Source organism: Lotus japonicus, chromosome 5, assembly GCF_012489685.1.
Source record: "Lotus japonicus ecotype B-129 chromosome 5, LjGifu_v1.2".
NCBI classification, from domain to species: Eukaryota; Viridiplantae; Streptophyta; class Magnoliopsida; order Fabales; family Fabaceae; genus Lotus; species Lotus japonicus.
Genome location: NC_080045.1, coordinates 37266994 through 37282343, shown reverse-complemented (window position 1 = coordinate 37282343; position 15350 = coordinate 37266994). Strand labels below are relative to the sequence as shown.

Sequence of the window (15350 nt, the reverse complement as noted above, 5' to 3'; positions counted from 1 at the left end):
CTGCAGCGTGCGTGTGGCGCACATGCTCGGATACATGAAGATCACTTATTTCACGAGGAGTAAATGTAAAGTTATTGTATTATATAATTTTAAAGGGAATAAATTTATATTGATAATTCATATAAATATGTGTTTTAGAGCTTATATGGTTCTTTAACATAAAATAAATTCATTTGGATACTTGTAAATCTTTACTAATTACAATTATAATATACACAATTCATGAAACTTGCCGATACACAATAATTCAATTTTATGCTTTTTGGTACATCAGGGATATCTTATTAAAGGTAATTCTGTTTTCCATTAGAAACCTGATGTAATCACCAAGTAATCTGTCATGTTTGGGGTGCTAGATCCTTATAATTGTTGGTGTCATTTCTGAGTTTTGATGCAATCTTTCCTGAATGAGAACATGTTAGTTCACAATGATGGTTCCCTTTGTCCTTGTGTTAACTGGTTGTGTATGATATTTTGCACACTTTCCTTTTTTGGCTAATGATGACCCTAGTTTAGTAGTGCTTTTAGGGACATTTTGTAGTTTATTTTGAGTCTTTTCATTGAGTCTCATGTAGTGTTTCATGCATTATCATGCATTTTTATCTTTCTTTAAGTTTTTACTTTGTTTTGGTAATTTTATAGTTTTATAGGGACCTTTCTTGCATTTTAAGTAAGTTTAGGACTTGCATATCTTTTCTACTTGAATTGAGGGTCTTTTGTGCTAATAAACTCTTGGAAATCCTAGATATTTTCCTTACTTTGTTCCCAAGCAGCTAGGTCTGAAAACTGATGAAGAAAGAAGGTCAAAAGGCTTGGAAAATTGAAGGGAGGCTTAAAGGGGAGTTAAGAAGAAGGTCAAGAGGCTTCCTAGCATGTAGAGAGCGCTCAGGCGCTCGTGTTGAGCGCCTGAGCGCCAATTGGATCGATGTTTACATGATGCTAGAAAGGAATTGGCGCCTGAGCGCTCCTGATTGAGCGCCTGAGCGCCAATTACCTCCAGAGAGCTTGTTTTGGCTTGGAATTGGCGCTCAGGCGTGCTTAATTGGCGCGTGAGCGCCCAGACTCGACCTGTTTGCCTATAAATAGGCTTTTTGTCATTTTTTTTGTAACTTTTGTCATTTCTATACATTCCTAAATAAGTTAGAAGTAGGGTTAGGCTCTGGAGCTTGAGGAGAAGCATTCTCCAAGTTCATGTTCCAGGTTTTATCCTTCTTTTCTTGTATGGATTCTATAGCCATGCTTGGCTAAAACCCCTTTTGCTTTGGGTTCTTTGTAAGACTTTGAATGTTTTAGCTATCAATCCTTTTCTATTCATGATGTTCTGAGTAAACCCTTGAATCTCACTTCTATGCTTTATCTTTTAAGCTTGAATGCATGCTAGCTTCTTACTTTTCTATAATCATAACGATAGTTTGTTATAGAATTGAGACTTGTTGTAAGATTACTCCTTCTATACTTGCTACTAGGAATAGAGGAAGGGTTGGGGTTTGTTGGCCTGATTTGTATGCTTAGTGCTTCTAGCAAATGTTTAGGTTATCAAGGAATTGAACCTATCTTTTGATTAGGAAGGGTTTTCTTTGCGAGGCATCGAAAGATAACTAACTAGGCTAGAACATCAAGGAGAGACTCGGGATTAATTGAATAGGAAGGTTTGCTAAAACTGAAATAGTTGAACAAGAACCCAAGGCAATCTCATCTCTGTTTTTCAATCGCTTTATTACTTGATTACTTGTCTTTTTACAAACTCAAGAAACAACCAATTATTAAAACTCAATTTTACTTGCTTTACTACCGTGAACTCGAGGCTTAAACTGAATTCTCATACCAATTCCCTGTGGTTCGATAAATTAAAACCGGGTAGATTTTGTACACTTGCAGATTGACCAACAACTAACTAATTAACCAACATCTACCTAATTAAGAAACTAACTGCAAATACAATTAAGCTAAGCTGAATACTAATTAATATTGTTGAGAATTACCAAGTGCACTAATGTTGTTTACTTATTTTCACACTTGATGTAACACCAAGAGTGAGAAAAAGAGAAGAGAGACAAATATATGTAGTTAAGTGTGTATCTATTAAAGTTGAGTCCAAATGAGAGTAAATTTAAATGTTCAAAATTTTCCTAGATGTGATTGGGCTTCTAGGAACTATAAGTTTATTTGTTTCAGAACATGTATAAGTGAGTAAGGAAATGGAGATTGAGAGAAAGAGTGGTGGGAGTGATCTCATGGTTGAAAGAAAGAAAAAGAAAAAGAAGGTATATATTAATTTAGGTAGTGTAGGATTTAACTCAGAGTTGAGAGAAAAATATAGGAACAATATGTTTCTTTTGGAAGGCAAAGGGACGATATATTACTATACCAAATATTTTTTTTTTGAAAAAAGAAGTGAATACTTTATTAGAAGACGCATGAGTCAAAAAACAACTCAATGCAAGAACAGAGTATAAATCCCACCACCAACCCGCAGAATGGCACAATAGATATCCCAAGAAATAGCTTCATTAAAACCTTACTTGGCAAAACCCAATGGGAAAAAAACCAAGCAAGGAAAAAGAGTACTACTAACTTGAGATAGCCAAACTGCACCTAAATACAAAATAAATGAAACCAATCCTATCCTTTAGAGCCATCCATGTCGTTGAATATACTATAGCATGCACTAATATAAAAGCTGCTGCAGCAAGCCTTTTGTTGATTCAACCTCCACAACCTTACTTTGAAGGCACCACTCGAACAACAGCAAGTTAATAAACCAGAGCATCACGAAACCATCAATACAGCAGCAGCAATCATTTCCTTGAATCATTTTTGAGCAACCTGCAAAACACAAACAAACCAATAATTCCAAAGCCTCATCACGCTCAATGGCCACTCCACGGGAATTCCACTCCCAAGCCCCCCCATCATGCACCATAAACCCATAATGGTTGCTGCTCCCTCTCCACCCCCTCCTTAGCCAAAGCATCTGCCCTGTCATTAGCCTCACGCCATACATGCACCACCTTAAAGCAATCTACCTCTTCCCTCAAGAAATCAATTGCCTGTAATTCATTTAACAATTTCCAGGGCCTATTTGCAGAGCGAAGAGTCCAGCCAATGGAAAGGGTCGAATCACTTTCCAGGCACACATGACGTAAGTTAAAACCCTTACAAAAGTCAAGAGCATGTCGAATAGCCAGAACTTCCGCCTCATACGCATACACCACCCCAACCGACTTTGAAAAATACCCCCTCACTTCTCCCGACCAATCGCGCACCACACCACCAATACCACCCCTCCCCGGCGTTCCCCTTGCCGCACCATCCACATTAAATTTCAGCACCCCTCTTTCCGGTGGACACCATACAGCTAACCGTGGCTGCTTTCTGAGTATCTCCACACCTACCTTGTCAAAATGTTGCACAAAATCATATAGGCTATAAGAACACTCCAAGTTGGACCCTTTCACCCACCAGAAAATTTTTGTGAGGTGGGAATCCCACACCTGGTCCAGTACCGCAGCCTTACCATGGAAAACAACAGCATTTCTCTCCATCCAAACTGTCCACAACATACCATATGGAATTAAACACCACAGCTCCCTCGCCGTCGTTACTCTCAGCTCCTCCCATTGCTGTAATAATCCCACCAAATCACCTGGTCTACCCCACACAACTCCTTCCCTTCTCATAACTCTATCCCACAATTCTGAAACAAAATCACATGCTATGAATAAGTGAGTCACAGTTTCCAACTCATGGCCACATAAGACACACACACCCTCCCCATCAACCAAGACACCTCGCCTCTGAAGATTATCCATTACCGCGACCTTCCCAGACACCGCTTGCCAAACAAACTGCACCATCTTAGGAGGCACCAAGCGCCGCACCCTGTTCGGAATCACCCACTCCGGCTGCTGAAAAAGATGTTGTTCTACATCAAGAGCATAACCCTTGACTGTAAAGTTACCATGATTATCACCTAACCAGAGCAACATATAATTTTTCCCGCTAGGCACCACCGCATTGATACAGCGTAAGAGTTCAAGATACATTTCATGTTCCCAGCCATACCATTGTCGTCGAAATTGAATGTTCCATACCCACTGCATGTGAACAAACACACCTAAATCCCGCACCTTTGCTTCCTTATTTTCCGCCATCGCATATAACCTCGGAAAGCTGGCCAACAGTGGACCTGCCACTGTCCAAGGGTCCTCCCAGAAACTGATCCTGTCACCCTTCCCTACTGCACACAAGCATTTATCCCGGAAAACTGAACCAGTAATACCATTCTCCTGCAGCACCTGTATAATATCAAACACATAACGTGACGGTCGCTGAATCTGTCCCATCAACCTGTGCAATAACAATCCATCTTCCGGCAGGCCATATTTTTCACACAATATTCTTCTCCACAACGTACCCCTTTCAACCCCAAAACGCATCGCCCACTTCAACAACATCCCTCGGTTTCTAATCTTCAAAAAGCCCACCCCTAAACCTCCTAACTCCCTTGCCTTGCAAACCTGCTCCCAGGCCACCCACGCAATCCCCCTTGTACCCCCCCGTTTGTTCCACAGGAACCTCCTCATCAGCTTCTCGATATCACTCACCACCCCCACAGGCATCTTATACATCGCCATATGGTATAGTGGAAACGCGCTGGCCACCGCTTTAAGAACCACAATTCTTCCGCTAAGCGACACCGAGCCCGAGCCCCACGAGGACAGCGCAAGACGAACTCTCTCAATCACCGGCCTCCAGAACGTCACCCGTCTAGGGTTTCCACCAAGCATTGAACCCAAGTACGGTATAGGCAGCGAACCCACAACCACACCCAAAGTTTCTGCCAAACGCTGAACCCGACCCTCCTCTATGTTCACCCCCACCAACATGGATTTCCCATAATTTAATTTGAGTCCTGAACCCCACAGAAAACCCACAAGTACATCAAATAGTTCCATTAACTGTTGTTCATGTGCTTCACAAAAAACCAGTGTGTTCATGTACTATACCAAATATTATGAAGAACTCTCTAAAAAATAATAAAATATAAATTATGATCACTTTGAATTAATCTATATTTTATCATATACATTGAGAATTTAATCAATTAGAGATGAGAATTGCTGCAAAGTGAATTTGCTTCTTGTGGAATTGGAATGTTGATTTTGATTGTTGTGTATATATGTCTGCTGGATTTAAATTATCAGTAGCTTTACTAGGATATTGTTGCATAAGGTTTCTAGCTTGTGAGGAAAATAAGCTCTGTCATGTGCAAAACACAGTTTGCCTATTTCTATTTTCTAGATGATAATATTGAATTAGATTTTTTTTGATAATATTGAATTGGGTGTCCCATTTATTTTATCTGCAAATATACATCGCACATGTGTTGATATATCTCATTTAAGGCAGATACATCAAGCAAAATGGCACACGTGAATGAGACTGTAGCGCGTGAAGAAATTAATAGAGTCTTAGGCGCATGTTTTTTTTTTGCTCCATCGGAAAATCTTAGACGCATGTTTTAAATTAATAGCTCTTGTTACATGCATCATGTTTTTCAGTTTATTATGGAACCCAAAGGATCCGGCCACAAATTTAAATAAGAACTCTGCATGTGCCACCGACCCTAACATTACCAAAACAATGGTCATGTGGCATTATTACTCGTTTAGTTTTTATATTGCATTTTGTTTTACTGTATTATCCCTACAACTCATTACCAAACACATACTCTTATATACGGTTTTTATAGATTTTGCATTCTGCATCATTCTTTTTATAATAACATTTATCTTCTTCTTGTTGGCACATAAAATTGCCAACGAGATGAAGCTAGGAGCACTTTCTTGTCATAACCCATATATACGAGTACCTGTGACATCCTTTTCAACATCTATTATTTATTCTCTTGTAATCTTTATTTGTAGCCTACGATTTATGTTTATTCGAGGGCTATAATAATTATTTGTATTAATTTGCATACTCTTTGTAGCATAATAATTATTTCTATTAATTTATTTTATCTAAATTTTGTTATAATTAATTTTGTTTTTATGTAACAATTTAATAGGTATTTCAAAGAGTTAAAGTAATATATATGAGCTAATAAAAAATCTCAATTTTTTTTTGCACTAAAATAATTACATTGAGAATAAAAATAATAATTAGTTTGATGAGCTAAATTTTTTTATTTTGTTTTATAAGTTTTTTGAAGAATTATGAAAGCATTAAAGAATTCATTATATCAATTAAAAATTTTAATATGATAACTTCATGGAGAACGAAACTTACAATGGTTATTACGGTAATACATTTTCACAAAAGAAAAACATAAAAGAATAAGTATGAATACTTTTTTTTGTTAAAGAGGAAGACAGATAAGTATGCGTATAATTTGATTAGATGGATTCATTTGGTTTAGAGCAATGATATATCTGTACGTGAAAAACATAAATGAAATCTAATGGCGGGTTAATAAAAGATTATGAGCTTGTAAACAAGATATCTCTTTCAGAATTATGCTAAGTTATCCAAAAATGGAATGAATGAACCATAAAGAGCACAATATAAGAAGATATGTATACCCTACTGGTATATAAGCACGTTGCTTTGCACGGTGGGTATGTTACCACAAATTGTGTAAAACAAAATATCTCTTATATATAATATCACACATAAACTGTTCAAAAAAAAATCACACATAAAAGGAAGAGTCCAGCAATTGCCATTGCATTTTAATTAATACAACAACTACTGTTTGATGCATGATTAAAGGAACAGTCCAACAATTGCCATTGCATTTTAATTATCTCTAGTACACTTCCTCGTGCGATGTCTCTAATGTGACTATTATGCTCTAAAGGAGCCCTTTCTTGATTTTTTTCACAAACTCATGAATCAATATAAGTGCAGCTCCAGACATTGCAAGAATATCAATGTACATCCTCCAAATATAGAAGATTGTCAAAACACGATGATCATCCATTTATTGCCTATTGTGAAAAATAAAAGAAATTAGGGAATACAATTTACACAAAAGAAAGTAATATCATTCAAATTAATTTTTCTTAATTTATCATCTTATGCAAGTTAATTAGCTTTCTGTGATTATAGCAGTATGACCACATAAAATTGTAAAACAATGAATATAATTATAACCAAATAAGATAACCACGTGAGACCTAATTTTTTACTAGTGATTATAACCAAATAAGATAGTGCTACCTAAGTTTTTACTGGGTGATTAGTGATAAAAAACTAGTATGAGAGGTGAGATGTTAACAATAGCATCACGTGGAGTTGTGGTCAAGAAAGAAAAGATGGAATCAATTATAAAAAATAGTGCTTCAGACATGAATACCTAGAAACCTAAAAGTAATGGCAACGAAGATGTATCATAGCATCATGTGGGTACATAGCAAAACAAATTTGATGAGCGGTGGAGTTTTTGGATTACCTTCGACGGAGTGAGAAGAATCAAATGAGAAGATTGAAGCCGCAGCAGCCGCAGAAGACGTCAATTGAATTTGACGAGAATGAGAATGATATTGAAGCGTTTCTAACACAATAAACCTAAGGGAAATTTTGTCACCGTAAAATATTTTAATTATGTGTTATGTTCTGTTCTGTTCCACATTTTTTTCGGAACCAAAATGTCCCGTTCCTTGAGCTTTTTGTCTCGTTTTATTCCGCATTGTTTCGTGCTAGAACATAGAATGGGAAGGTAGTACCCAAAGTGTGAGGAAAGTGATGTGAATGCTTAGAGAGAGAAACTATAACCGCTTAGAGAGAGAACATGTAACTGAATTTCAATGCTATTATTTCTCAAATGAGCTCAAAAGTCCCTTACAATTGGTATTCCCCTCCTATTTATTGAGGTGGAGTTGGGCTTTGGCGTCTTTAATCTATCTAATTGGCCAGTTGGGCCTCGGGAAGGGAGGCCCAAGGTCATGACGCGTCCCACGCCCAAGGTTGAGTCTCCTGGGCGAGGGACATTGGGGTCTCGCCCAGTCTACAAGTCCACAAGACACCGAGCTCGAAGCATGAGAGCTAAGTGTGTCTTTAAGTAAGATATAAGGCGAGAGCCCTAAGGATGCTGACTAAAACTTAAAAACTTAAAATCTAGAAGTGAAAAACAATGGTCAACATGGCCTAATAAATAAAGCTTTTGCAATCAGCACTTTGGAGCTCCAGTCGCGTCCTCTTCTTCCGTGCGACCCAAGTCCAAAGGCCGGCTTGTGGCGACGACCTTTAGTCCGCCCGCCTCAGCATAGTTATGCACGTGCCCTTAATCGTGATATTTTGCGCGTGTTGTGTCCATCCCACGCGTTGTGCCTTGAAGTGACGCCAGGGTCAGTGAATCCACAGAATCTCAACCGCTACCTTTGACATGTCCTTTCCAGTCACATCACAACTTTGACAATTTGAATTTTAACCAATCGGCAGCAACCGTTGCAGCTTTTCATTTAATGCGTCTTTCCCACTCCCCAGAATTTTGCAACTGCAATCATGTCATTTTATGACGTCATGGGGCACAACCTCTCTTTTTACTCCACATCTCTCGGTAACCGTCCACAACTTCTTCTTACACGTTTCCTCCAGCACATCACTCCCTGCTTATAACAACATTATCTTACTAACCCCTTTCATTCCTTTACGATTACGAACCTTTGCTTCTCCACCCTTGCGCGAACTTGTCCAGTGTCAAAGTAACCTTTATTCCTTGCATTCCCTCTGCAATGACTCCGAAGCGCCAGACCAAAAGTTCCAAACGTAATGTCGTCGTCGCCACCCCTCTACAGTGTGTTCCTCCTGTTCTCCCGCCCCCTCCAGGAGGTGTTCCTCTTAAAGAAAAAGACGTCATTGCCTTCCGAACGGGACATGGAAATCTTTAAGCACTCCCGCCGCAAGGGCTTTGCCCGGCGGGACAATGCCTAACCAACGGTCAAAGTTTAGAAAAGGAATTGTCCATTTGGGAAATTTCCACAGAATCCGGCGGATTTTGTCATGAGAAGCCTCTTGACAAACTTCTGCATGTCAGTGCCTGCTCACCCCTTGAACGCCCTTGGCTTCATCCTCAAGACGACTTCGTGGGTGCTCCCCACTTCTTTTACGTGATGCGTATATGTTCACAAATTTGAGGATTAAATTTCCTTTTTCCCCTTTTATCTGCTTCGTTCTTCACAATATCAATGTGGCTCCTAGTCAACTTCATCCCAACAGTTGGGCCTTCCTCCGGTGTTTCGAAATTCTTTGTGACGCGATTCACCAGGAACCTGAACCTTCGACCTTCTTTTATTTCTATCGCGTATATGTCCAACCCTCCCCGCAGCGCAGCTGGGCTTCCCTGGAAGCTAGGCCCGGTCGTCAGCGCTTCAACCCTATCTGGCCTAGCATCACCATCGATTTAGCCCAGAAATTCTTCAGGGTTGTGGTGTCCCACGAATATTCTGAGGTTTTTACGCACAGAGATGGCACCGCTCGATTTCCTTTCTACTGGACTCAGGGCGCGCGCCAAGTAATTGACCCGCCTGAGGACTCCCTCACTCCTGAACATAAGGCTGTCATCAACTTTCTGACTCGTCTCGCTGTTTCAGACTGCTCTCGCGTGATTCGTAAATCTTCCTTTTTTCACCTTAAGGACAAATTCATCGTGCCAATGGGGAGCTCCTGGCGGCCTTTGAGAAGAAAAGTAACGTCTCCTTTCCCCCTAGAATAAATTTGAAAGGCGACAAGGCGTCTCTGTTGAGAATCCAGGCGAGCGGAAAACGGCCCCTTGGCGAGGACGATCCCCGCCCTTCCCCGAAAAGGTTGAATTCCAGCGATTCTTCAGGGACGATTCCACCCCAAAACGGTCTTGTCGACGACTCACTTTCCCGTCCAACAGTTATCTCATCGCCGCTTGGTTCAAACCTGACGTCTTCCGCCAACGCCCCTCCTCCACCGACCCATACTTTTACCCCCTCCTCAGGGTCTGAGAGTCGGGAATTCCCGTACTCTTTAACTTTGACATCAGCTCAAATGGCGCGAATGGGCGAAGTTGTTAAGCAGCGTGGTTTGGATAATGTCTCTGAAGGGGCCGTGGCGGGAGTTCTCCACGCGTTTCACTACTATAGGCGCTCCGCCCAGGATGCTGACTTGTTACGATCTGAAGTGGCGCGCCTCCGCGTTCTCAATTCCCAACTTGCTGAGGATCGCGAAGTGCTCGCCGCTCAACTGATCGCCAAGGAAAACTCCTTTTCCAAAGAGCTAGCCGAGCAGTCCACTCGTGCTGAGGTTAGCTTAGAGTTTCGAGATAGGAGGATTTCTGAATTGGAGAAAACTCTTGCAGAGCTGCGGCAGGAGGCGCAGCTAGAATCGAACGCGAGGGCAGACCAAATAGCTTTGATGGAGGCTGATGACCCTATGTTAGTAGTGGTTTTAGGGTCATTTACTTGAGTGTTTTTGAGTCTTTTTCTTTGTCTCATGTAGTGTTTCATGCATTCTCATGCATTTTTGTGTTTATTTGAGTTTGAGTTTAGTTTTCGTAATTTATTAGTTTTATGAGGGTTGTTTTTGCATTTTTAGGAAGTTTGGGGCTTGCATTTGTTTTGTCATGTTTTAATGAGGACTAAGGTGATTAAAAGCCCTTTGAATTTCTTGATTTTACTCTTGGTCTTTTTCCTTAAGTGCTTCAGCAGATTACACATTGAATAAGGAAGGCCAAGGTGCAAAGGAATTGAAGAAAGAATTCAAAGGGGGGTTACAAAATGCTGAAAAGCCACCAAGAGCGTGCAGCTAGCGCTCAAGCGCCTTCACCTGGCGCTCGAGCGCCAGCACTCCAGAAGCTGGAGTTTTGCTTCTGCCTCATGGGCGCTCAAGCGCCCCCTGGCAGCGCTTGAGCGCCCCAGCTCGACCTTTTTTGCTTATAAATAAGACTTAGGCCATTTTGTCAAGGGCTTCTGATTTTCTTTGAGATTTTTACCAAGTATTGAAGCTTAGGGATTGCTTTTGGGGCTTGTGAGAGGCTTCCACCTTGTAATTTCTAGGTTTTATTCACATTTCTTGTATGGATTCACTAGCCATGAGTGGCTTGTACTCTCTTTTGCTTTGGGTTCAATGTGAGTTCATGAATTTCTAGTCTTAATTCCTATCCCTATGCCCTTGTTCTTGAATCTACCTTATTTTTCAATTCTTTTATGCATGATAAGCTTGGGTGCACCTTTGCTTAAGGCTAAATTGCAATCATATTGGAAGATTGTTGTAATTTGGGGACTTGGGTTGGAATTGACCTCTCTTTGCTTGCTTCTAGGAATAGAGTGAGGGATTGGTTTTGTTGGCCTGAAAATTGCATGCTTATAAACCTCATATAAATGACTAAGTACACAAGGAATTAGGCTTAGCTTTTGGTATGGGAGAATTGCTCATGTGAGGAATCAATGAGTGAATATCTAGGCTATAGCAATAAGGTAGTGATTCAAGGTTTCAATTGCATAGGGTAGGTTGACTAGGAAGGATTTGATGAACATTAACCCAGAGCATTCTTAATCAATTGATGTTTTTCATCTTTTTACTACTGCTTATTTTGCAAACTCTTGTTACAAAAAACGAAACACCAAAATCTAAATTTTATTTGCTTTCAAACTCACAAGCTTTGAGCTTAAACCACAATTCTCACTCACGGTCCCTCTGGATTCGATATTAAATCCCGGAGATATCTGTGCACTTGCAGATTGACCCAACAAGTTTTTGGCGCCGTTGCCGGGGACTGTTTGTGGTTTTCAGTTTAAGTTACAAGTTTGTAGTTTTTCATTGCATTGAACAGGTATTACTAACCTTTCTTTGGTTGTGTATTTCAGTTTATGCACAGTAGGCTTGGCACGGATTCATTGGAGTTTGATCCGGAGCCTGAACGTACCCTCCATCGTCGTCGAGCTCAGTAAAGAGCTACTGAGATAGCCGCCATGGATGCCCATATGACGGAGGAGGAATTGCAAGCCCACATTGAAGAAAGATTGAATGAGGCTATTGCTCAAAGACTTCAAGAGCAAGAAGCGGAGAATGCCAATCGTTCTCTTAGAGACCTCACCTCGGCTGCCATGAGCTACGATTATCCGGGCAGCATAGTTTCCCCCGATGGCACGGGAAATTTTGAGCTGAGGCCGACACTCATCAATTTGGTGAGCCAAAATCAGTACGGTGGAGGTGCTCTTGAAGATCCTCATGCACACATGGAGCGGTTCATCCACAATTGCAACACCTACAGAGTTCAGAATGTTTCAGCGGACACCATCCGCTTGAGTTTGTTCCCTTTTTCATTGAGGGATACTGCTGAAGAGTGGTTGAATTCACAGCCCCAAGGTAGCATTACATCTTGGGAGGACTTGGCTGAGAAATTCACCACAAGGTTTGTTCCAAGAGCCCTCTTGAGAAAGCTCAAGAATGACATCATGACTTTTGCTCAATCCACCGATGAAAATCTCTACGAAGCTTGGGAAAGGTTCAAAAAGCTCTTGAGGAGGTGTCCTCAACATAACCTCACCCAAGCGGAACAAGTAGCAAAGTTCTATGATGGTCTCCAATATTCTTCGAAGTTTGGCTTGGATGCGGCTTCAAACGGTGAGTTCGATGCCTTACTTCCACAAGTGGGGTACGAGTTGATTGTAAAAATGGCTATAAGGGCCATGAACTCAAGTAATCAACGCCAAGCCCGAAGAGGGGTCCTAGAGGTTGAGGCTTATGATCAGCTCATAGCCTCCAACAAGCAACTCTCCAAGCAAATGAATGAGATTCAAAATCAAATGAAGACTACCAAGATTGGTGGTCGAGTTGCCAAATTGGAGTGTGTGACTTGTGGAGGGCCACATGACAGCGAATAATGCATAGAGACTAGACCGGAGGAGCAAGTGAAGGCCATGGGTCAAGCTCGGAATGACCCATTTTCAAATACTTACAATCCAGGATGGAGGAATCACCCTAATTTCTCTTGGAGGCAAGGTAATAATGGGCAAGGAAGTGGCTTCCAAAGGAAATTTCCTAGCCAAGGTTTCCAAGGCCAAAGCTCAAGACAACCTCAAGAGCGAGGAGAAGGTGAAAGTGGTGGTTCCAAGAAAAGCTTAGAAGAGTTGGTGGAGACTTTCATCAACCGAACGGAGAATAATTACAAGAATCAAGATGCGGTTATCAAGAATCTTGAGAATCAATTTGGCTAGCTGGCCAAGCAAACAGCTGAGAGACCTCAAGGTAAGTTTCCTTCCGACACTATCCCTAATTCTAAGCAAGAAAATGCCTCTGTTGTGTCCACTAGAAGTGGGAGAGTGATGAATGAATTGAAGAAAAAAACATAGGGAGAAAAGAGAGATGAGATAGTGGAAGGAGAAGTAGTTGTGCCTATTAAGGTGAGAGAGGAAGTTGAACTTACCCCTGAAACTAGCAAGGTTCTGTTCCCTAAAGCATTGGCTAAGAAGAGCTTAGATAAAAAGTTTTCAAAATTTGTTGATATTTTCAAAAAGCTCCACATTAGTATTTCTTTTGCCGATGCTTTGGAACAAATGCCTATATATGCTAAGTTTATGAAGGATATTTTGCATAAGAGAAGAAGGTTGAAGGGAGTAGATGAGACGGTGTTGATGACGGAGGAATGTAGTGCCATTTTGCAGCGGAAAATGCCAAAGAAAAGAAGAGACCCCGGAAGTTTCACTATTCCGGTGGAAATTGAAGGCATAGCGGATGTGGAAGCCTTGTGTGATCTAGGAGCAAGCATCAATTTGATGCCGCTCACCATGTTTGAGAGGCTGAACCTAGGAGAGGTTACTCCAACCATGCTTTCCTTGCAAATGGCGGATCGTTCCCTCAAGACTCCATATGGGATTGTGGAGGATGTGATGGTGAGGGTGGACAAGTATGTGTTCCCCGTGGATTTTGTGGTGCTTGATATGGAGGAGGATGAGAAGATTCCTCTCATTCTTGGTCGACCTTTCTTAGCTACTGGTAGAGCTAAGATTGATGTTGACAAGGGTCACCTCATTCTCCGAGTTGGTAAGGAAAAGGTACGGTTTTCTGTTTTTAATCCTATGATTAAGACTAACCATGATAATGATTTCGTTTGTGATGTGATTAGAAGCAAGTCGAAGGTTTCGGAAGAGACCCCCAAAGCTAATGCCCAAATTGATGAGTTCCATCCGGCTCTCATCAAGCTTGTTAATGGAAACAAGTATGGGGGGTCTAAGTACGAAAACTTGCATGCTCACATGGTCAAGTTTACCCAAGCTAGCTCCCTTGCTTAGATTGAGGGTGTTTCAAGTGATGAAGTGAAGATTAAACTCTTCCCTCATTCTTTGACAAGGGAGGCTAGGGCTTGGTTTGATGAACAGAAGGACATTGCCTCATGGGAGCATTTACTTCAGAGGTTCTGTGCAAGGTTTCTCCCTTGCACTTGTGGAAAGTTGATCAATGGTAAGGAATTTCCTTCCTAACACCAAAGGAAGGAGAGTCCACCTAGGACTATAACTAAGGGCTAAATGGGAGACAACCCATTCTTTTTTCTTTCTTTCTCATTTTCTATTTTATTAGTGTAGCATTTTAGTTGTTTTAATTCCTAGCAGTACTTATCACCTCTTCTAGTATCATAACCCCTACTAGCAGTATAACACCGGAGGGCCTGATAGGTACACTTATAACCCCTACTAGCAATATAACATCGGAATTTACTTGACATTGTATCACTCCAACCCCTACTAGTAAGATAATCCCTACTATACCGATAACCCCTACTATAGTATAACCCCTACTAGTATCATAAACCCCTACTACTAGCAATATAGCCCATACTAGTAAGATAACCCCTACTATATCGATAATCCCTACTATGCGTATAACCCCTACTTGTATCATAAACCCCTACTATACTTATTACCCTTACTAGTATCATAACCCCTAGTGGCGGAGGTGGTGGTGGTGGTGGCGGTGGCAGCAGTGGTGGAGGGGGGTTGTAACGGTGGTGGTGGAGGGTGGTGGTAGTGGCGATAACGAAGACGATATCAACTGGTGGTGGTGGTGGCAGCAGTGGTGGAGGGGGGTTGTAACGGTGGTGGTGGAGGGTGGTGGTAGTGGCGATAACGAAGACGATATCAACTGGTGGTGGTGGTGGCAGCAGTGGTGGAGGGGGGTGGGAGCGGTGGTGGTGGAGGGTGGTGGTAGAACAAGTGGAACACAGAAATCTAGACTCATATAAATGATATGTTTCCTTATAACCCCTACTAGCGTTACAACGCACGGCGAATATTGATCTTATTATTTAGGTATGTATTAATAAATTAAGATATGAAAAAAATGAGTATTCAACCAAACAAAATTGAATACTGATTTCA

The 15350-nt window shown here is 41.1% G+C and overlaps 1 non-coding gene across 1 annotated transcript; it reads right to left on the bottom strand.

Moving 5' to 3' along the window:
* Positions 1-12413: 12413 nt before the first annotated feature.
* On the bottom strand, positions 12414-12520 carry LOC130721647 (small nucleolar RNA R71). Its single transcript, XR_009013569.1, has one exon. It is a non-coding gene; the product is annotated as a small nucleolar RNA R71 (small nucleolar RNA).
* Positions 12521-15350: the final 2830 nt, after the last annotated feature.